Source organism: Monodon monoceros, unplaced genomic scaffold, assembly GCF_005190385.1.
Source record: "Monodon monoceros isolate NGI ecotype Baffin Bay Population unplaced genomic scaffold, NGI_Narwhal_1 Super_Scaffold_6, whole genome shotgun sequence".
NCBI classification, from domain to species: Eukaryota; Metazoa; Chordata; class Mammalia; order Artiodactyla; family Monodontidae; genus Monodon; species Monodon monoceros.
The window spans coordinates 61999340-62024782 of NW_021703783.1; the positions used below are offsets into that span (position 1 = coordinate 61999340).

At 36.1% G+C, this 25443-nt stretch overlaps 1 protein-coding gene across 2 annotated transcripts in view; it reads right to left on the minus strand.

Moving 5' to 3' along the window:
• PAWR (pro-apoptotic WT1 regulator) overlaps positions 1–25443 on the minus strand; it is a 100538-nt gene that overhangs the window by 35626 nt on the left and 39469 nt on the right. The window lies entirely within an intron of this gene.

Below are 25443 nucleotides of genomic sequence, written 5' to 3' on the forward strand. Positions count from 1 at the left end.
ATATGTAAAAGACACCTTAATAAATATGACTTAACAAAGAAAGAAATATCGTGGAGGTACTGAACAAATAAAATGAGTTTTTAAAAAAACTGAACCTAAATCTGATTAAGACTCTAGATCCAACTACCAACTAAAGGAAATAGAGGGAATAGAACAGTATATTAGACAACACCACGGAGATGCAATCATGAAAATCCAGATTGTGGGAATATAGAAGACCACAGAGCAAACAGTCATCTGGGGCTACATAAGGTTTGTTGCTTTAAAAAAACACTTTAAAAACCATTCTCAGCTCTCCATCATATAGAAGTAAGCCTCTGCTGATCCCTGTTATAACTATAAAATACAAATGACCAGTTCTTACAACTAATAAATTGTAAGAAGGGGAGAGAGAGGGAAAAGAAGAGAGCCACAAATTTGAAACTCAAAGGACATATGAATGAATATCAATATATTGACCTCATTTGCATCCTTACTCAAACAAACTATTTTTAAAATAATCATTTAAGAGACAGTTTGAACAATGATGAAATCTGAAATTAAGTCTAAGGAGTTTCATGAGATTAAGGAACTATATTTAAGGTTTGACAGTGATATTGTTCTTTTGTTTTAAAAAGATTCCTTATATTTTAGAGACATGCTGAAATCTTTAAGAATAAAATAATAAGTCATCTGAGATTTGCTTGAAAATAACATAGGGATAGAATGGGTAGTGTGTGGTGGTATAGGTAAGACAAAACTGGTCAGGAGTTGATCACTGTTGAAGCTGGAGGATGTGGACATGGGGGACTTCACTGCACCATTCTCATGACTTTTATATTTGACCAAAATTCTCACAATAAAGTTCTAAAAGTAGCAATAAAATTTGACTGTGCACTGACTAAGTAACTAGAACTAGGTAAGTATCTTTCCTATGAAGCATAACATTTCTGCCTCTAGAGAACAAAATGGTGGAATATTATTTGAAAACTGTTTTCAAAGAAATGGAAATGTTTGCAATTTAATGTAGAGTGGGAAAAAATACTATGATGAATGATAAAAAGAAAAATATACATTATCTCTAGATTTTCTTTTTTTTAATTTATAACTGTCTATAAGTTATATTTTAGATTAAAAAATATAAGAACTCAGATTTTGGAATCAGAGAGACCTAGATTCAAATCCCAGGTTGGTCAATTAAAATAGTAATAGCATCTACTAGTAACTGAATATTTTCTAGGTGTGTAGAGCACTGTTAAGCTCTAATATCTAGTATTTCAAATACAGGTAATTTTCACAAAAACCTTAGGAGGTGGATACTACTTTATCTAAGAGGGATGTGAGAATTAGAATTAAGTAACAGGACACAAAGTAGTTGAGGGGTACAGTCAGAACTCCAACCCAAGCAGCCTAACTACAAACCTCAACCTCAATTTTCCAACTACCAGTTGGTAACCTATTCATCTGTCACGAAATCCACTTAGTGCTCTGCAACCCAGAGTTTATTTGAAGAAAAAGAAAAGGAACAGAACAGAAAATATCAGTGAGCACTTTTCTGTGAAACTTTGGTTTCACATTATCTCGTGAGGGTCCTGGATCACTTTGCAGAACACAGAATTACTGGAAGTTACAGGAAAAAAAAGAGTGGTTATGAGTTGACTATTGTTGTAGCTGGATGACAGTTATATAAGGGGGGTTCATTTACTCTGTATTAGCTCTGTGTATGTTAACATTTTTTTTCCCCATTTTTAAAGGGACTTTTAGGTTCTACCAGGTCTCATTTCCATGTTTATTTCAGTCACTGACAGCAGACCAAACTTCCCCAGGTCTCACCCATTCACTTGTACAGACTCTCATTTCCATACCACTCTGTATGGTCCCTAATCTGACCCAATCCTGTGTCCTTCCTCTCCCTTCCAAATCATTCCTCTGTGCGCCCTCTGGAATTCCTGCTGATTAACATTTTGCTTTCCTCAGCTACAGGATGAAACCTAGTTGGCTCCCTGAAAAAGCCCTTTCCCCTGTAGCTCACTCAACTGGAAGCTATTTGTTTTTGAAGTTCTTTCATACTTTTGGGCCTGGTGGTAGGATTAGTGTATTCTCTGACTACCTCTCTGGAGCAAGTATCTCCTTTGGCCACAATGCTCTAGGCCAATGATTCTTATTCAGTCAATACCACTCCCTACAAGGCATGGAATTTTGTGGTGGCATTTTTGGTCATATTGATGACTAAGAAATATTACTTGTTTATGGATTGGAAGCATGAAATGGATATCTTGCATTTGAAAAATTAGTCCCTCTAAGACAGAACTGACCCACATCCCATCCAAATGTAAAATGTAATACCAAAAAGTCATGCAGGTGAAAAATCTATTTATAATTATCTAAGCCTAAACATATTTTACGGGGTGGTGGTGCGGGGGGGCAGGGGGATGGGGGAGTGGAGGTTCCAGAGTTTTAAAATACATATAGATTTTTCCAGGAAGACAACTACCCTTTAAATCCAGAGAACATGGTATTTCATTTGTTAGTAGCCTTATTTTTTTAAAGTTGCTCAACATTTTGGAAAAGGTCACTGACAGCAAAACTATTTGTGGTATTTGACTCACTAATAAAGCACACTTTTATCAGTCCAAAAAAAGGTTTTTAATAATCAACATTTTATAAGTTCATAGACGAAAATAACTAAACAGGATCCATTTCATAGTAGCTTTTCCCTATTAATTTGAAAAAGCAGAACTCCACAAAATTCAGGAATCCAGAAAAAGCAACCAACATACCATTTGCCTACTTTAAACACAACTTGTATTAACATTTTTAAATGCTTCTAATATATGGAGCAGAGCATATTCCATAGAACTTTTTACTTAATAAGAATTCTTCGACAGTAAGTAAGCCTCAACAGACAATCATCACTCACAACTATTATTTATCTGAAACTATGCACACACAACTAAAGAAAATACAATTTTAAAAAATATTTCAAATGCATTAAAAATTGTTAAAAATAATTTTTAATAAAATACATGCTGAAGCCAAGTTTTGACACTTTCATAACTAGAATAAATTGTGTGGTATACTATCTAGTTCTTGGAAGGGCTCAGCTAGAGATTGCTTCACATTCCTTTTTCTTTTTTCACATGTGTTCCCTTTCATAAGTGAGGAGTCTTACAAATGAATTAAACAATTCATTCATCTCCAAACACTATTAACAATAGTTCATAAAATCCATTCAAAAATACTAGTCCCCTTAATTTTCAGAATCCCTCCCCAAAAGTGTAATATCATGTTCTTCTTCCCAAACGCCTGTCTCTGTAACCTATGAACACCTGATCTTAATATAAGGAATCCACACAAATTCCTTAGGTGTTTCAGTTTTTCAGTAAATTTTTGCAAAGTATAATTACTTCTGTATAAAACTCTAACACTAGGGAATAGCACAATATTTTCAACATATGAATCAAAATGAGGAACAGAATTACAATAGAACTAAACAGCCAAGTAAGTTTAATTGTATTTATGTACAATAAATCATATAAATGTGGCTCTAAAAGCATGCTGATGTCCCTTTGCATTTTAAGCAATCTTAGCAAGGCTTTTAGGGAAGAGAAAAAAAACTATACAGCTCCAGGAGAGGGAAAAAAAGTCTGTATTTGGGATCACACAGTTACAAACCATGAATGTGGATAAGTGCCTGTACTTTGCAAAATGAAAAGTTACTGTGTCCGTGAAAGGTATTAGGGGAGTTAAGCTAGATTCCACTCGTTTTCTTCAGAGAGACCATGCCATCCTATCAGTACTACTGCTGCTTCATCTGCCTCCCCCTCTGGTAATACCTCTTTTCATCCTCCATTAGTCCTTTATCTAGCATATACCACTCTGTCATCATTCAACCTCTGCCAAGCTACTCCTTACCTTCCCTCCCTGTTCCTAAGCCAAGAGGTTTCTTTTGAAATGGTTAAACAAAAGGAACTTTACAACATTAACAAAAAGAAGAGTAAGATCAAATTAATAAGCATCTTTATGTGAAAAGAACTGAGCAAAATAAACAAATGACTGCTCTCCTCTCATTAGATAGCTGAAAAAGCCACACATATAACACAATGCTTAAAAACTGCCACACACACACAGCCCTAAACTAGAAAGTTTGGGAACTAAGTGGGATAAATTATAATGTATGGGGCTTCCCCGGTGGCGCAGTGGTTAAGAATCCGCCTGCCGATGCAGGGGACAAGGGTTCGAGCCCTGGTCCGGGAAGATCCCACATGCCACGGAGCAACTAAGCCCGTGCGCCACAACTACTGAAGCCTGCACTCTAGAGACCATGCTCCGCAACGAGAAGCCAACGCAATGAGAAGCCCGTGCACCACAACAAAGAGTAGCCCCCACTCTCAGCAACTATAGAAAACCCGCCTGCAGCAGCAAAGACCCAATGCAGCCAAAAATTAAATAAATGAATAAATAAATAATTTATTTTAAAAATAAAATGTATGAATTTTCCAGACTAATTATTAAACATCCTGATTAACTTTGTAAATTAGCAATGAATTCCATCTATCATACTGAATTAGGCTAACAACTTGCTAATATATTGATACTAATATAAGTACTTTGATTTCATGGATTTAAAAGCTGAGTTTGCACGAAGGTTAGCATTTTAGACAAAAATGAAATCTTATCTGTAAAGAATCTGAAAATATAACACTCCAAAAAAACAGGAAATGAAAACAGAATTTCATCCTTCCATAATTTTAAAGTACCTTCCCCACCTTAAATTCTACACCAATACTATCAGATATGACTCAGCCATGGACAATCCAACCTCGTGCTGGGATCCCATCAGATCTCAGGGCTAAGCAGTGTCAAGTTCTCTAAAGAGCAACAATATTCATGATTAGAGAGGCAGGCAGCATTCTCACTTTCAGCAATCTCAACAACAACAATAACTTAAAAACTACAGTTGGGTACTTTTTATTTAAACAGAAAATGAGATTTTCCTAATTACAAAATTAATGTACATTACAAGAAAACTTTTAAAATAGAGAAAAGAAGAAATTAAAAATCATCCTTTATCTTAAAATAAACAACTGTCATCACTTTGGTACAAATCATTCTAGTACAACTTTTTCTTTCTTTATTTTAAAATCCATATAATTGTAGGCATCCTGTTTTGAGATCTATTTATATGGCCTCTTCATTTTCAACAAAAATTTTAGTAGTTGCATAGTATGATACTAGATTTGTTTAATCAGATCTATGTTGTAGGACATATAAGCTAAATAGCCTTTCATATAAATTTGTGTGCCTATCTCTAATTTTTATGGCTCTATAAACATGCTACCAAATTTTCATCCAAGAAGGTTAATGTTGTCTCACCCTTATTATTGTTTTAACCCTCTCCGAACATATTAGGCAAATAATGGTTTCACTGAATCCTAGGTGAGCAGGATGAACTTGTGCTCTCTTTTTATTGGCTTTATGTATTTCTTTATGTATCTTCACTTTCTTCACTGATATCCTCTCTCAATTTTTATACTGGTTTATTCATTTCCTTAGTATGTCCAAAAGCTCTTCATATAGTAAGATGGTAACCTTTATTGTCAATTTTTTTTTCTAGCTCACCTTTTAATTCTGTTTAAGTTTTCCTTCTGAGATTTACTCCCTGTGGTTTTATGTTAAGAAAATGTTTTTCTTACTTTAAGATCTAATAAACAAGGACTTCCCTGGTGGCCCAGCGGTTAAGACTCTGCACTTCCATTGCAGGAGGCGCACGTTCGATCCCTGGTGGGGAAACTAAGATCCCACATGCCACTCGGTGCAGCCAAACAAAAAAGTCCATGAATTCCAAAGTTCATGAATTCTGGAATTCGTGGATATTCCTATTTTTTAAAAATCTAATAAACACACATACTTTCTAACTTTTACCATCTCACTTTTTTTTAACTTTTTAACTCATCTCATATTTAATTTCTTGTATAGGGAGTGAGTTTGGAATCTAATGATTTTTTTAGGGTAAGCCATTGTTCTAGCCACAGAAATGGACTAACCCAGAACTGCAACACTGGCGGGAGGCTGTATGAGTAACAGCCCTGGGAGGAGCTCAGCACCCCCTCCAGGTTCACACCTAGGGACTCTTAAGCAACCCCTATCTCCTCACCACTGATTCAAAATGCCATCTTTATATTTTTATACATGGCTATGTTTTAGCTTTCTATTCTGTTCCATTGATCTATTTACATTAATGCTCAAATCATATTATTTTTATCATTAAAAGTTAATAGTATCTAGTAGTATCTAACAGTTTCCTTCATTATTATTCATTATTCAACTCTCTTGGCTATTCCCAGACGACAAATTCTCCTGGTACAATGGAATAACTATTTCAATACATTTGAATTAATGTATAAATTATTTGGAGAAGACTACCGACAACATTAATTAGCTGTGTGATCTTGTAAAATGGGAACAGCAGTACCCACATAACAAGGTTGTGCAATAAGTTAGAACTAAGGAAATGAAAGTAGATATGGACTGTGGACAGCCATAGCAAACAGCAGTGGAATCTGAACGGACTGAGAGAGTCAAAAGCAGTAAGCAGCAGTAACAAGATGACTCTTAGTTTTCTAGTTCATGGTATCATTCTTGCACGCAGATAATTTAAAGAGAGGAGAAACAATGAGGTCTTTGGTGTTGAGTATTTGGAATACCTGTGTGATATAAACAAATAATTCAAGGAAAGGAAGGACCAAGGTAGAGATCAAAGGCGTTAAACCTTTTCTAGTAAAACTCTCAAGATGGCTCTAAATATAGGTAAGTTAGACGACACAGGCAAACAAAAATTGAGAGAACTCTGACAGAGGGTTCTCGAACTTCTCTGAGAAGTAACTGTGCTTTTTTGCTGACAAACATGGGTAAAAGTTTAGGATAAGGTAGTGGGGTGTAGGTTGATTAAAAGTTTAGAATACATATTTGTAGGAAATATGAAACTGAGTGAAAATAAAAGTATGTAAAGGATTTCCAGACAAGCGCTGAGGGTCCAGCTCAGAAGGAAAACCCTAAGACTTCAAAATGGCACCAATATCAGCTGTTATTAATTTAAAGCTCATTACTGCTGTGAGTCCAACTCTAGTAGAGAAACTTATTTATAAATATTTTCAGCAAGTTGTCTAATTAGTTTTGAAATGAGTAAGGAGGAGGGTCTCCCCATATCCCTAATTGTTCAAACAGGTAACTCAGAAGCAAGTCTTCACCAGCGGGATATTAACTGTGCAATTATACTTGAACATAAAAACTTTGTTAGGGCTTCCCTGGTGGCGCAGTGGTTGAGAGTCCGCCTGCCGATGCAGGGGACACGGGTTCGTGCCCCGGTCCGGAAAGATCCCACATGCCGTGGAGCGGCTGGGCCAGTGAGCCATGGCCGCTGAGCCTGCGTGTCTGGAACCTGTGCTCCGCAACGGGAGAGGCCACAACAGTGAGAGGCCCGCGTACCGCAAAAAAAAAAAAACTTTGTTAATATCATTTCCCATCAATATCTGACTTTCCCCCACTAGACTCCAGAACCACACTGATTTTAGATGAAAATTCTTTCTATGGTTTTATATTATACTTTCTTTTATTATCTACAACCCAGGTCTCAACCTAATTATATTTGTTTTAATGCTTAGCAATCCCAAGTACTAGGCTTGGGTATTTACAACATAAAAATTCCTCAACATGAGTCACACAAACAATGCTAGGGAAACAAACTAGGCACTAGTGTAAGGAAAGAGACTATCTTCAGAAGGAACTACCAAAAGAGACAAATGTGTAAAATATATTGTATCTTAGATGTATCAATGATGGCTCTTAAATAAGCATAGTGCTGAGGGTGGAAAAATAAACATCACACTCCTGAGCTTAACGGCTCACAAATTATTGACTATACTCCTAGAGGCTCAATGAGTAATCAAAGAAAACAACCCAAAATACCTATATTTAGCTTTCAACCATTATCAGATTTAAACAATCCAGTATTCACAGCCTTTCTTCAACTACATCCAATGATGCAAATCTAATCCCATGATTGTTATTCTTCAACTTCCTAGATGTTTGGGCAATATATGTAACTGCTCTATGCTTCAGGTTTTTTTTTAAATCCGTAAAATGGGGATGACAGCAATAATTATGTCCCATAAAATTTTAAGGATTAAAGGAAATCATGTATGCAAAAAGCTAAGAACAGTGATGCACACAGCAACTTATTTTATTATCATCATTATAACTCCCATCAGTGAACACTCAGATGTACAACATGCTAATAATAACATCAGCTAACTTTTAACAGACACAACGTACTAGGCATTATTCTAATACTTTATTTGGATCATTTCATTTAATCCTCACAGAAGGTACTAGTATAGATTCCTTTGGTCAATGCTGTTTCAACTGGAATTGCTTTCTCCTTACTCCTCTGTGCTAATCCAACCACAAGTATCCAATTCTTCCACTGAGTAGGCACTTTGTATTTACTGAATATTTATTTATTGAATAAAACCTTGTCTGATTATTCCAAATATAAAAAATGAGATTATAAATTCTCCATTTCTTAATTTTTAACTCATTCCAGTTCTTGATTACATATTATATAGCACTGGTCCCTTTTCTTTCGTTTCTTTCTTTCTTTCTCTTCCTTCCTTCCTTCCTTTATGGCTGCGTTGGGTCTTTGTTGCTGCTTGCAGGCTTTATCTAGTTGCAGCGAGCAGGGGCTATTCTTCGTTGCAGTGCATGGGCTTCTCCTTGCGGTGGCTTCTCTTCTTGTGGAGCGCAGGCTCTAGGCACGTTGGCTCAGTAGCTGTGGCTTGCAGGCTCTAGAACACAGGCTCAGTAGTTGTGGTGCACAGGCTTAGTTGCTCCGTGGCATGTGGGATCTTCCCGGACCAAGGCTCCAACCCATGCCCCCTGCATTGTCAGGCTGATTCTTAACCACTGTGCCACCAGGGAAGTCCCTGGTCCCTTCTTTTATGTTGCAAATTCTATCTACTTAATTAGGTTTCAAGGTTCCCAAAGGCAGAAACCTCATCCAGTATTATTTCTTGATCCTTCAGTTTCTTGTAACATCTACACAATGGGAACTTAATAAACAAATGCAAATTCCCTAATTTAATATTTCCTGACTGTCCTATATAAATTTTAAATAATTTTAACAGCATATTTATTCACTTTATTCAAAAACATTCCTTCTGCTTAAAAAATACAGTTTGAAAAATCCTCATGTACACAGAAATAATTTCTGGTAACTACCTCCCATTTTATCCCAGTCAATTTCATTATAGATTCTAACAAGAAATACAGGATTTTCAAGAACTCTCATACACAGCATGCTTTAAGAAACACTATATAAATGCAGTAAAGCCTCGTTTCTTCAGCAATAAACAAGCAAAACTTCCCTCTTATATAATGAATGTGGATCACTTTCAGCCTCAAACCCCTCCCCTCAAAGAATGAAAAGCAGTAATTAATAAATTCAGAGGACCTGAAACTAAGTCAAGTCTAAAAGGATTGCAGGCAGAAGCCCTGAAACTTTTAAAATAAGTTATCTTACTAGTTTTTGTGGAAATGTTTATTTATAAAAACACTCAGAATTTCCTATAGTCAAACCACCTATTGAGATTTTAGGCCGCAGGGAGAGAGAAGATTATAGAACAGAAGGCAATCTACCACACGTTGAGATTTCCCCAATGTAACACACATTTTCTGAGAATTCAGAAATATTTGGATAAACATAATGACAGAATAATTTGTATACATACTTGAACAAAAAGAATGATAGCACCGAATCCTTTGAAAATGAGCAATTATCCTGGAATCTCTTTTACGCTTAGAGAAACAAAACCACCAAACAGCTTCTCTGTCTCCTTTCACCAATGGTCAGTAGTACTAAAAAGAAATAACTAAATAGGGAAAGGTTATAGGAAAAGGGATCCTAGAGAAGACTACGTGGAGACTCATAATTTTGCTAAGGTGTCCACATGCACAGCTAAAGCTCTGTAGAGGTCCTATGGACGACATACCTTTCTGGTCTAATGTCTGTAAACTTCATTTTCAGTCCTCTTTCCCCCTTAGGAACATTTGTCTAGCCCCTCTCAAGAAGCTTTACATTTCTGTTTAAATTTCCTCGTCCCCTATGCATATCCTCTCATCCCCCAGATAGTCAATCTGAAAGTAATTTAATTTAAACTTATCATACAAATCATTCATACTAATATATACTTCCATTTTTAAGAACAGTTCCTCTCACAGAAAAATAAAAAGTTTTGTCTATATTAAAAAAAAAATTAAAACCAATCTTGAATGTAAGCTAGCACTTAACACAGAGGCTGGCACACTACCAATACTTGAATATTAAATAAATGAATGAACAACTTAACAAGTAAACTAATTAATCTACTTGAGCATAGCATGCTCCACACCCAACAAGGGTCTTTGCATAGCACTCACTTAGTCTTAAATCTTTCACTTCTCTCCCATCCCTTGGCCCAAGAATCAAGGACTCAGTTCTATTATATGCTGTACCTTCTCCCTTTATCCCAGGCTTCCAATCATAAAATGAGCCAAGTAAGCAATCCAACCTGTACGACCACAAAATTCCAACTTCTCAAGCTCTTTAATACTTTGGGTATACACATTTTGGGTATGAAGAAGAGAAAGGAACTAGGAGAGAACTGATCAGCTGGGAGGACAGGAATGCAGCTTAAAGAAAATCAATCCTGGAATGGTTTGATGGGTGGGACTCTTGAATGAGAGTTTGTAAGTATTATGTGTATGTGCATCTAAGAGTGAGGTTAGGGGAAATAACTAAATTGTACTGGCAGTGGCTAGATAAAGATAGTAAAAAGAGAACTAAAAATGTAATTTCAATTTTGTCTAAGTACCATATAACACCCATCTTTAAATGATGGGTTCATTTTGCTTTAACTTTCATTATATAACGAACTCTATTTGTGCCCTTAATTCTCAGGTTTACTGATTATACAAAGGAAGTTAACCAAAAATTTTAAAATGTTTTTAGAGATAATACTATTGATATTAATTCAAATATAATAATGACAAGAACACTAACAATTATACGGCACTTATGTGCCAGGCACTGTTCTAATTCTTTTCAGAGCAAAATTCTTTTAACCTACACAACCACCCTATGAGATAGGCACTATTATTATCCTTACTTTACAAATTTGGAAGCAGTTAAGCAACCTGCCTAAAGTCACACACCTAAAAAGTGATGGAACTGTTATTTAAACTCAGACAATCTGGCTGCAGAGTCTAGGCTCTTAACCACTAGGCTATATTTACTATTCTGGGGTGACTTAGCTTGTTCTCTACTTTCACTGTTAAAAAAAAAAGGTCTCAAATACAGCAGATATTTTATACAATGCTTATTAACAGGATTAAGAAAGCCTAATGATTTACCAAGGCAATCTGCATAACAACTCCTTTCCTGAGCATTTTAAGGAATAATAAACATTCATTTTCCTCAGATGCTACAGGGCGAATCTAGGGTTGGGGGCAGATAATCAGAAAAATATATTTCATTGAATCTAAAGATGCCATTGACTGAAAACATACCATTATTTTATGTGCCACTGAGAAAGAAAATTCTGCCAAACTATAATACACCATTAGTTTAAAACATACCCTTAAATAAAAAGTGAACAAAGTATAACTAAGCCAATGAACTACAGTCACTTATCAAGGGCACTTTTAATACATGGTTGCATAAAAGATGAGACCATGTAAAAGACTATTAGCATTTCTTGAAATCTGCTGTATCATTCTGGGAATCCACATATTTGGAAGAACTTAAAAACATGAGAACAACATATGATTAGAGCTTAAGTTGTGGTTGTAGAGAACATCAGGACAACATGATAAACTGGTTTACCAAACATATGCTTAGGTCAGGGCATATGTATTAGTTTGTTGGGGCTGCCATAATAAAACACCACAGACTGGGTAGCTTAAACAACAGCAATTTATTTTCTCACAGTTCTGGAGGCTGGAAGTCCAAGAACAAGGTATCAGCAGGTTTGGTTTCTACTGAGGCCTCTCTCTTTGGTTTGCAGACAGCTGCATTCTCACTGTGTCCTCTCATGGCCTTTTCTCTGTGTGTTTTCAGCCCTGGTGTCTCTTTCTCTTCTTAGAAGGACACCAAACATACTGGATTAACACCTCACTCTAACAATCTCATTCAACCTTAATTATATCCTTAAAGGTCCTATCTCCAAATACAGTCATGTTGGGGGTTAGAGCTTCAACGTACGAATTTGTGAGGGGGATACAAAATTCAGTCCTTAACAACATATAATAGCTGATCTTAGTGGAATCCATTCCTGGGATACAAAACATCATATCTGTTATAGCAAGATACTACTGAGGTAATAGTACTCAACACAAATTATTTCTACATTAGGATCAACAACTCAAACAAACAAACAGAATAGCTCTTCATTTGGGACTAAAATAATTTACTCTATGGGATTTTAGAAAATTGTTTAAGCTCCATAAAGTGTCCTTATTTTTGGTTTTTGCTACATTCTTGTATTAGAATCAATTCACATTTTATATTACAAAGGAAAATCTTGCTTTCAGGCAATTTTTGCACACTATTCTCTATATTACTTAAGAATTAGAGCCACTATTTACCTCTGACTCACTGGCACCTTACAAAGTGCCTAGCATATAGTAGCGACTCAACAAATATCAGAGGTAGAAGGAAAGAAGGAGGAAAGTAAGTTAGATAATTATCAATTTAGGGTACAGTACTCTAAACTCTTATCTGCTTTCAGTTTTGTACCCTCCAGATTCCTTGAACCAAAATGCTTAACATTCAAAAAATGTATAAAGATAACAGCAAGTTTAAGGTCTAACACAGACGTCAGCTGATTCTTAGCTTCATGTCACAGTTCATAAAAGCAGAAAGCAAGCAAATCTTACGAACAATGTCCAGCCCCCCCGAATGAGCGTTTAAATGCTATTTGAAAGCAGAAACAGACACAGTTCAAAAGACCTTTCAGAGCTCATGGGCCTATGTAATTGCCAGGAAGTCTACTAGTTCAAAAGCTGGCTTTTGAAGCCAGCTGATTCTACAGTTTCAACAAGAAATTTTTACATTTTATCCCCCCCCAAAAAAAGGCCTTCATAAAACACAGCATTTACATATAATACCTACTCTAAACCCTAGATATTCAGAAACCATCCACTGAGTAGTCAACTCATTTAGTATTTATCATCTACATTCTCTTGTGGCTGCAAATCTACAAGGGAGAAGTGGAAGCATAGAGTAAGCTAGATCTATATGAAAGAAATATTCTTAAATATTCTGCTATTTTCAACTGTCAAGGAATATCAAAAGGAAAGCAAGGGGCTTCCCTGGTGGCGCAGTGGTTGAGAGTCCACCTGCCGATGCAGCAGACGCGGGTTCGTGCCCCGGTCCGGAAGGATCCCACATGCCGCGGAGCGTCTGGGCCCGTGAGCCATGACCGCTGGGCCTGCGCGTCCGGAGCCTGTGCTCCGCAATGGGATAGGCCACAGCGGTGAGAGACCCGCATACCGCAAAAAGAGAAAAAAAAAGGAAAGCAATATTTAAATGTTTCATTGCGGTCTTAACCATATGAAAAATATTTCAATCGCAATGGACTGAATAACAGATAACATAAACAAAGGTGGACCATTTTTGGTCTACTATTTGATGTGTCCATGCTTCTCTATAAATTTAGACCATTGAGTATGAAAGCAAATGTTAAGGTAATAACACTACTTTAATTTGACACATCTGAATTAATGAACATTAACAAACAATAGTTACTTATTATTTAGAAAGGAAAACATTCCTTCAGTACAAACATGTATATGGTTTCTTTTCTTTATAATTGAAATTTAACATATGTTTAAATTGCCAAAATCCCATATCATTGAGTTTCAGTTTATTTTAAAAGGATCCAAAGTTCTTGATCTCATATGTCAGAAGAAATGAACAAGACTTTTATAATGAGAGAGAAAACAAAATGTCTATAGTAAACAATAAGTTCATTTTGTCTTAATTCTCATTTACTGAAAAATGCTCTTGTGTAGCCTACTTTTCAAAGCCTTTTAAAGAATGATAATAATATGCCTTTCCCATTACATAATTCAGATCAAATTATATGCCTAACAATTACAAGCATAAAGTATTCATTTACATACCTTCCTTCAGTGTTCAGAATGCATTTATTATTGACCAAATCACTTACATAAGAGATTTAAATAGGACACTAGGTAACAAAAATTCCATTTCTCCTTGCCTTAGTTGTTGTCTTATTCCCTTTATCAAATAACTGGTATTTCAATAGTGCCCTTCTTCAGAAAGTTTAAGAAAACAACTTTTACCTACAACAATGATTCACGTTTCGTGAGCAAAGAGAGGAAGCTTTGTATTTTTGTTATTTTTATCTGTAAATATATTTTCCCTTTAACGACCAGAAACCTAAGGTAAAGAAAATACAACTTATGTGAAGTCTAAACTGAAACTAGGATTTCAAATTGAAACTTACATTTCAAATAAATTTGAGTTTATACATTCTATCCCTAATAGTTCTTAAATAAGGATGATGGTTTCCAAACAGTACACCAAGGTGGAGTGAACTCAGAGGCTCCTCCAACGGAAACAAATAATTTTTGATATCTGTGGAACACTGCATAAGCCACTAGGCTCAAGGCAGTTCAGTTTCAAAATCAGATCCTACTGCATTCCTTTATACGCACTCATTATCTTCGCAAGACTAAGTCTCTGCAACTAAATTTTAAAATTTTCAAAAAGAGAAAAAAAAATGGCCAAAACAAAACATAAATGTGGAATACATAATGAAGAGTAGAAGTTCCCATCTGATTCCATTCCAAGTTTTATGAAGTTGCGTAGTATAAACTGTACACATCCCATTAGAAAAAAATTGTAGCTACTTAAGAATAAAATTAAAATATTTCTTGGGGAATTCCCTGGCAGTCCAGTGGTTAGGACTATGCGCTTCCACTGGAGGGGGCACGTGTTCGATCTCTGCTCAGGAAACTAAGATTCCACATGTGGCGTGGTGTAGCCAAAAAAAAAAAAAAATTTCTTCAAAGAAGAAAGTCAAAGGGACTTCCCTGGTGGCACAGTGGTTAAGAATCCACCTGCCAATGCAGGGGACATGGGTTCAAGCCCTGGTCCGGGAAGATCCCACATGCCGCGGAGCAACTAAACCCATGCACCAAAACTACTGAGCCTGCGAGCCACAACTACTGAGCCCACGTGCCACAACTACTGAAGCCCGTGCACATAGGGCCCGTGCTCCACAACAAGAGAAGCCACTGCAATGAGAAGCCCGCGCACCGCAACCAAGAGTAGCCCCTGCTCACCACAACTAGAGAAAGTCCGCGCGCAGCAACGAAGACCCAACACAGCCAAAAATAAATAAATAAATTTATTTTAAAAAAGAAAGTCAAAGAATTCATATGTGTTATTTATTCAAGTTGTTAGAACATAAATACTTAAGTCGTTTAGACCTAAGTAAATGGAGTTATTTGGTATTTCTTTGGATCGAAGGGCATCATGAAGGAATTACTGGCACACTAAGGGTGTGGTGAATTGAGAAAGTTTGGGAACCTTTTGATAAGAGTATAAAATGAAATGCCACTGGGACTGTTACTAAACTTAACGAAACATTAAGTGACTACATTATCCTCAAAAGACCATATATAAAAGTTACTGTGTAGGCTCTAATAACTCTATTTACAAATGTATGAAGTCATCACCTTTTCAAAGAACATTCTCCACCCCTCCCTCTTGTTTAACTGAAGTCCAGCTCTTACCTAAAGTCCAGTCCCTCTTCAGCTGTCTCTGGGGTAAAATACTCCTCAGTCCTCATTTGGGCTGGCACAAATTCATCTTCCTTTTTCCATACTTAGGAAAAAGAGCTACATAGTAGTCTTATGATAAAGGCCAAACTTCTTCAACAAATTCTCATGGGTCTTGGTAACAATATATATATACAGTACCAATATTAATATTATACAAAATTCTCCAGAATACTTTCAGAGCCATATCCTGAAATATCAATATCCTCATTATGCCAACAATAGTGCTTCTCTGTATAATGTGAAGGCACACGAAGTCAGCTCAATGTTGATCTGGTTATAGCAATTCAAAGAGCTTTCAGTAGTACCAAGCGCAGGATCTCAATTAAGAACAAGTGGGTAGCAGTCAAGTTCCGCTACCGTTAACTTTAAGCAAGTCCCTCTACCTCCTGACCTATTTATGGTCTCCTCAACCATAAATAGGGTCATTTATTTATAGAACAATATTTAGTAATGTTCAAATGAAATTATGATTAAGCACTTCATAACATATTACTGATTATACAAACAAATGGATCCATCATTCTTCCAAATATATACATGCAAAGCACCGTATTAGCAAATAGCGACAGAGCAAAAAACAAGACAAAAAAACCCTCTCCTCATGGAACTTAGATTCTAGTTGGGAAATAATTAATGTATTAAATCTCAGCTCCCTTCCACTAAAATGACAACGAAGACATGTTAAAAAGATATTAGCACATATCAACAAAACTTGAGACAGAAGAGTGAGAGATGACAGCTAAATTCTGTCTATAAAAAGTAGATGGGGGCTTGCCTGGTGGCGCAGTGGTTAAGAATCCGCCTGCCAATGCAGGGGACATGGGTTCAAGCCCTGGTCCAGGAGGATCCCACATGCCACAGAGCAACTAAGCCCGTGCACCACAACTACTGAGCCCACGTGCCACAACTACTGAGGCCTGCGCGCCTAGAGCCCGTGCTCCACAACAAGAGAGCCCACTGCACTGAGAAGCCCGCGCACCACAACGAAGAGTAGCCCCCGCTCACCACAACTAGAGAAAGCTGGCGTGGCAACGAAGATGGAACTCAGCCAAAAATAAATTAATTAACTTAAAAAAAAAAGAGTAGATGAACAATTGCAGATTTTGCAGTGCAAAGAAAGCTGAAATCTACACGTCAAGCAAAAAAAGGGGGAAAAAATTATACCAAAGAATTCGGGAAGAGGCTTAGAAGCCGAAAGTTCACAAGTCCCTAATGGCAAGGGAGAGGAGTGGGCAAAAACAGGAGGAATGGTGAAAAGTCTACATAAGAGGAAGTTAGGGGCTTCCCTGGTGGTGCAGTGGTTGGGAGTCCACCTGCCGATGCAGGGGACACGGGTTCGTGCCCTGGTCCGGGAAGATCCCACATGCTGCAGAGCGGCTGGGCCCGTGAGCCATGGCTGCTGAGCCTGCGCGTCCGGAGCCTGTGCTCCACAACGGGAGAGGCCACAACAGTGAGAGACCCGCGTACCGCAAAAAAAAAAAAAAAAAAAAAAAGAGTAAGTTAGGACACCTCACTCCCTACCCTCCTCAGTCAGGCAACTATCTTATCCCCATGGACAAGGTTTACTCTCTACAAATACTGAACCAAAGAAGTGCTGGACTCTGAGACACCAGTAATAGTCAAGGGTGGAGGTGAGGAAGGATCATACTGAAACAAGGAGTGAAAGTCTATGTATAAAACAGTGGTATTTCCAGTCCTCTTCCCCAAGTGCATCTCAAAACATCAAAATGAAAAAAGTTTAGATAATAAATATTCCCCATATTTTCAGACTTAAGAGATAGCTATATATAGTAACTATTTATAATGGTTCCTGTTCACCAAAAAGCTGTATTTCGCTATTAAAAAAAAGATTTATTAGGTTCAAGTTTATATAGAAAGGGAGAAAAACAAGAAAGAAAGGGAATGATATTTAGAGGCTAGATGATCGTCTTGTCAGGGAAGCTTTAGGCAATGAATAAAGAGGAAATTCAATACAATTTTTAACAGTACACAAAATGTCATGCAGTTATTTTAATATACATTAGAAACAATATAGCTAGTTTACTGAACCTATAATTTCAAAATTAGTATTGCTTAGCTAAGGCTAAGTTTAAAAAATATTAAGAAAATATTAACACAGGTATTTTGCAGAAATGGCAGTAGTATGTAAATGTCTAAACTTTGAGGCAAACTACTGCAGAGACGATAACTAAATTGGATGGTAAAGTTAAGGCCAGGTAAACGAAAATTACTTCAAACTCCAAGGATCCCTTCAATTCTGATTCTAGGAATATTTTTAATAGACATACTTTAGGAAACAAATGTTTTCTGGATATATATTGACATAATGTAGGTTGACCAAAGAGATGCTTTTTCAGAAACATTTTCCCAAGATACAACATTAGGTAAAAAGTATTCTTTGAGCAATAGTAATTTAAAGTTCTAAAAATAGAATAACAGATTAGATGAATAAGAACAGTTAGATAAGGTAGAGGAGAATTATAAATTATATTAATAGAAACTACCATTTATTGAGCTTCTACGGTGTACTAGGCACTGAGTTAGCCAATCAAAACAGGAAGTCTTTACACAACTCCCTTTTACAGGTTAAAATTCTAAGACTCAGAAGTTAAGTAATTTACTTATGGTCCCAGTTGGGGGAAAGAGGGGTAGCTGAAGGGGAAAAAGTGTGACATAAGGGAAGAAAAATCTTTGATAATCAACTAAGTATCACAATTAAATTCCCAATACTATAGTTTTCCACATTCCTAACATTCGGAAACCCTTATAAAAATCCACAAAGTAAACGACTAAAAACTAGTGGTTAAACAAATGGCCAATAAATTAGATGTATTCCACAGAGATACTGTACCCAGGAAAAAAACTTCAATTTGATAGAGTAGATTCATCATGTGCATCTTACCCTAGCTGAGGACTTAATTACATTGCTGGTTCAGCCAAAGAAGAGACACAGCAAAAAAAATGCCCAAAACTTCTTAAATGGTCCCATTTCCAATATTCAGTTAAACGAAGTCAGACGTTACTGAGCAGCCCAACCAAACAACAACAAAAATAACTGCCATATGCTTTATAATTCTATGATCTGTGTCCTTAAAATGTCAAAGAATGTTTAGCAGTTAAAAAACTTCTCTTAAGTTTTCAGAAATCGTCCCATATTTACATTATCATAAAAAGCAGTAATTTTGTAAAACTGAAGGGAGACTCTGCTATTCATGCTTTCAAAATGTGCTCTTAATTTTTCTGACTACTAAAGGCTATAATAATGTCACTTGGAAAACAGAAGGCTGAGTGAGCATCTGAGGGTAAAAAGGAATGTTTTCACAGGCGCAGTTGGTAAATACCACTGGCTCTAGATGAGCATTCTTCCCTAACTGGAAGCCAATCCAATTTGACTTAAAAAATCTCCTTGTTACATAGAGCAATGGGAGATCATATTATCTCAATTATCCCTTCACATTAAACTCAAGGGTTGAACTAATACTTTAAACATTATCAACATCCATTCCTTTTTACTGTGTTTCCAACTGAGTCCATAGCCAGAGTTAAGATTTAGCTAAACTAGTCAACAGGCTTAGATGTTGTTCTCTAGTTTGGGCGCTACAAAAATCTTATTTTTATACTCCATACTTTCCATTTTGATTATGCAAACATTCAATTTGCAAGTTATAATACATTACCAGTGCTCTCAGGGAAGGATAGCTTGTGAGATCCAATCCAAACTTTAATGTCATAGCAATCCTTCCTTGTATTACTGCACAGCAGTGTGAAAAAGGCCAGCATGGCATGGGAAGAAACAATCCTATACAAACACATTTTACAGTAATGAATCTGCAATCAATAAATCTATTTGGATACTGGAGTAAATGACCTTGAACAGAGAAACTTAGGTGCCTAGGAAATGAATAAAGCATAATCATAAGAAATAAAATTTTAAAGTAAAGCAAAATATTGCATTTCTGAAATTTAAAGTAGTTTTCTTTCTTCACACTTAAATTTTTACACTAAGTGACTGCATAGAATATACACCATAAACATGAACAGGCAATTCGGAAAACATAAACACTCAGTATGTAAGTAAGTAAACATGTACAATTCTCAAAGAAAAGCAAATTACAACCAAAAGAGAACTGGTTACAGAAATTTCGGCACATATATAATTTGCATTTAAAGCTTTCCCTTCCAGGCCTGAATCCTGGCTCCCAGATCTGTCTTCCTTATCTCAGCTCAGTCTCTCAATGTAGCTGTCTCATGTGGTATCTCAGCTTAGATCTGGCTAGAGGATCAGGCTATTCTCATATCCAGGCTGGACTAACAAAACAAAGACTCAAGTGACAATAATAAAAATCAAGGAGGAAGGGATAGTCAGTCCCAAGGCTTAAGTCCCTCAGTCCCCTTTTATACTGGATTTCTAAACCATTTTTGTAAACACTAAAAGGGACTGATAAGATCAGTATTTTTTTTAGTTTATTTTTTAAATTTTTTGGCCGCACCTCGGGGCATTCAGGATCTTAGTTCCCCGACCAGGGATCGAACCCAAGCGCCTTGCAGTGGAAGCGTGGAGTCTTAACCACTGGACTGACAGAGAAGTCCCAAGATCAGTATTTTGAATTTATGCTATAAAAGGAAAGAAAAGGAAGCAACCTAATGTCATTCAACCCATGAATGGATAAACAAAAAGTGGTATACATAAGCAGTGGAATATTATTCAGCCTTAATAAGGAACTTCTGACACACACTACAATACGGATGAACCTTTGAAGATACTATGCTAAATGAAATAAGCCAGTAACAAAAGGACAAATATAGTATGAATCTCCTTCTATGAGGTACCTGAAATACTCAAATTCAGAGACAGAAAGTAGAATGGTGGCTGGTAGGAGTGGGGGGCAGGGAGGCAGGGGAAATAGGGAGTTACAGTTTAATGGAGTTTCAGTTTGGGAAGATGAAAAGTGGTTGCACAACAATGTAAATGTACTTAATGCACTGAACTGTACATTTTAAGATAGTTAACATGGTAAATTTTATGTTATGTATATTTTACCACAATAAAAAAAAGGAAAGGAATGATAAAAACAATTAAGCTCACAACAGCTAAGGCCCTGAAAACCTTTCAAGAGCATTAGTGGTATTTAAATATTTAATTTATTAAGTAATACAGATACTCATTGGCTAAATATACCTTGTAATACAGACCACAACCTGACGAATGTGAATATTTGAGCGGATTAAAGAAAGACTTTCAATAGGAGTCACTTTAAATCTTTTATATAAAATAGTTTCAGATTTGTGATTCTGTAGGGAATGTCTTTTCAAAAGCTCTTTGGAAAGAGTTCAATCATAAAAGAAGACAAAAATATGGACCATCATGCGCTTACTTCATTTTCCAACCTCTATATTAACCTGTTCCTGAAATGTATTTACAAAGAATGCAGCAAATCTTTTCATCAATCACCATGTGAAAACCTTTGGCAGGGACACTGTGCATTCCTGGGAGGATTTAAATTAGTTTGTGAGGGACGGAAACCTGGCTTAAAAGCAAAGAATTGGATTTAGGATTTGACAAAGAGTTTCTTTTCTGAGGAACTTAAAATGTTCTATCATGAGTTTTCACATTTATTTCCTCCATTATTAGCAAAGACACAAAATAACAAAGAATTTCAATTAAAATTATCCTTTGGTAGTTTTCTACTCATTATTGCGTTAGCTTTATCTGTCCACCACAGTACAGTATTTGAAATCACATTTCTGCTTTAAGCAAAAAAGGAACTAAATTAAATATTCCAAAGGCAGGAAATCCTGTTTCAATTGCATCATTTAAAAACTCTTAACTGATCTACTTTGAAGAACAAGAGTTCTCTACCAGAAAGTAGGATAATTTTTTTAATTGATGCAATTTCAATCTCCTTAAACACTTCACACTTGAATATATCAGTGCTTATTTTTAAAAATCACTCTATCTTTTTCTAAATTTCAAATTCTTGTTTATTTTTTAAAATGTTAGTTTGACAAATTATTTTAATTGTAGATAACAGGCACTTAATTTAATTCTGCAACTTTTAGTTTAGGCCTAAAAACTCAAATTGTTCTAAAGGATCCTTATATGTAGTGTGGTAAATCACAGAAACGCAAGTACTACTAGAGGTACTATGTGAATGATACGCACTCTTCCTGTAAGAGCCAAATTGTCAAATAAGCTTAATTTAAGTAGTCAAACATGTTGAATAGCTGCAATAAACCTGAGAGAACAAGAAGAAAAGATCAGCAAAAATAAATTGACAGTCCTTAAAGAATAGAAATGGGGAAAACCAAAAACATCCTTGTGATAATGCTGGAAGAATCTTCCAGTCCTATGACTCAGGGAAATAACATTCTTACTGGCACAACAATAGGGATTAAAATAATAGATGAAAGTCTACCCATAACAGCAGCACCCACTATTTGCATAAATAATGTTTGGTTAAATATGACTACATTTAAATTTTATCTTAATTACAAATACTATTCCACTAAAGCACCAGCAAAGAAGGTGTGTACAGAGGGGGAAGACATGGACTAGCCAATCCAATAGTTATAATATGGCCAAAAATAATAACAACAGTAATAGTAATAAGAGTACCTGTAATCAACATATTAAAAAGAGAGGATATGGTCCCATTTAACAGACAAAGCTTGGCAATCATTCTAAGACAATGGCTCAAAAGACAGCCTTCTTGTCCCTCTGTGCAAAAGGAAAGTGTTCCTCTTTCCCATAAATCAACCAACTAAGGAAGGCTCTGGGAGAGTTTGCAGATGGAAAGCTGCTCAAAAAGCCTAGTTCTGGTGATGCTTTACCACCCCTTGCGTGGGGGAATTACCACCTGGGAACTGGGGACTTCATTCAGTATTTAAATGCCCTTTCTTTTCCGTTCGGTAACAATCAAGGAATCATTTCAGCTTGTGAAGTACTGCTACTATACTCTGAGGGGAAATCAAGGAAGTAAAAGGAAGTACACGTCTGTTTTCATTAAAGTTCCTTAACATCTCTACTAGTTTCCTAATGCATTTAATCTTGCTAAAATGCACAATCTCAGGCCTCACCCCAGATCCTTCAAAAAAAATCTGCATTTTACAAAAGCCTCAGGTGATTTGTATACAGATTTAAGTCTGAGGTGTCCTGGTCTAAAGTGCCACACCTGACAGCCTGACATCCCCAACTAACCCCATGCCTAACTGCGTATCACTACTTTCCAAACATTTTAAAACTTGAGAATGGAAAATGAAAGGAACTCAAAATCTGAATATACTTCTGATAATGGAGAAAGTGTTGAACTAACTAAAGAGTTTGGACTTCCTAACTCCTTTTCCAAGAGGAAAATTGTATGAATAGATTTGTGTTTTGAAATCTAGCTGTAACAAGATGAATAATATACTGGAGGCAGATAAATTAATTAGGAGCTACTGTAGTGATCCAAATGAATGATAACGGCGGCCTGAAATAGTATAGTAGTAATGAGGATATGAGGGAAGTAGATGAATCTGAACGATATCTAGGAACTAAAGTTGACAACATGTGGTGAATGAATAGATGTGACATGGAGGTGGGACAGGGAAATAGGCCAGATACTCATGTAATTCAGGACATTCATATCAATAACTTGGAAAAACTAAGCAGATGGCCATACTACTCACAAGTTAGGGAACACCAGAGCAATAAGGTTTAGCAGAAAAGACTAAATTTTTAGAAAAAAACAGAAATGTTCAGTAGACAGACTGGCACACAAGTCTTAAGCTCAAGAGGAAAATAGGCACTGGAAATACATATTCGTAAATTAACAATAGTAACACCCACTTCTGGCCAAGTTGGAGAAAGAGGGACCAGATTTACCTGCCTGCTTGAAACAACAACAAATACATAAAATGCATGGAATAATGGTTTTCAGACAATAACTATCAGCACACAGTAATGAATCCTGCGAGACAGAAAACTAAAAACTCTGCAATTACTTCCTAGAGAGAGCTTCCAGACAGCAGCACAGTGAAAAGGAACCTGGGCAGAGACCAGCAATCTCCCTGAATTGAGGAAGTGGATATGGGAGCCCAGCAAGGCCAAGGTAGCTAGAGTATGCAGGACCGAATTCTGAAGAGAAGAAAGCTGCACAAAAATATCCAGAGATCTGAAAGGGCCCCCTCTCTAGATTTAAGCTAAGCATTGACCAGTGAAGGCACAGAGGAAGCACCCCAAGGCTAATGCATCAGAAAGGATTAGAGGGAAACTGATACCAGAAGAATGACTGTGCTCAATGAAGCCAGATTTTAAGGAGTACGCACTATATGATTACCTGTATATAAAATTCTAGAAAATGCCAAGTAATCTATTGTGACAGAAAGCAGGTCAGTGGTTGCCTTGGATGGGGGAGAAATTACAAAGGATCACGGGTAAACTTTTGAGGGTGATGGATATATTCAATATCTTGGTTGTTGTGATGGTTTCATGGGTGTACACACATGTCAAAACTTGTCAAATTGCACATTTCAAATTTATGCAGTTTATCATATGTCAATCTATCTCAATAAAAAAAAAATTTTAACTATCAGCATATACACAGAACCTGAAGTTATGAGGGTGGTTGCGATTGCTGAGCAATTATACACAGATTGAGAAGAAGGCCTAGGAAAGGGCCATAAAGGATACCAACATTTAAAGAAGTAATAAAGCAGAGAGATTGTGAAGGAGTTTTCAAAGAATTAGAGGAGAAACTTGCAGAGTGTAGCATAATTGAAGCAAAGGAAAAAGAGTTTTCCCTCAAGAAGTCTTTAAAGGAAAGAGCAATCTATGTCAAATTAAGATAAAGCCTAAAAAATGTTCAATGTACAAGAGAAGAATATTATGAGGTAGGCATGGTGTAGGAGAAGGAGCACCAAGACAGTCATCCTTGATCCAATAATTTGTTATTTTAACTAGAAAGACTAAGAAATATAGTAAAAAAATTATTTAAGCCTTGACAGTTAAGAAAAACCATGAATCCTAGATACTAATAGATTATTTTTCATCTGGCACTGGCACCCTCCTAACTAATATGCTACATTCAATATAAACAACAGTAATTAACTGTTCTTAATTGAGTCTTTAAAGGAAATCAAATCAGAATCAAGCTAACAGTAATTAATGCATATACTCATTAAGCATGAGTGAAAGTCCAACTTGGAGGTCTATCTTCCCATCTAAATTTAATAGGAAACTAAATACTTGAAATTCTTTCAGTTTTTCTTTTTTAATGAGTAATAGGGTTATTTATGTTCTTCCTATCAGCCAACCAAGAAGAACAATATTTTTTTTGCCCCATGTTAGAATAAAAATTTATGTTTACATACAGATGCACATCATCAGCACACATAAGAATTTAATTCAGTAAATTAAATTAAGTGAACAATCTTCAAAACAAATGCAGATTTATCTATGTTATATAACACTAAAATTCCAAGAGACCAAACTAGTCATCCTTCAAAATAAATAATACCAAAAAGTAATTATGTTTAATTGCTTCTTTTAAATTTTTACAGAGATAGAATATTTTA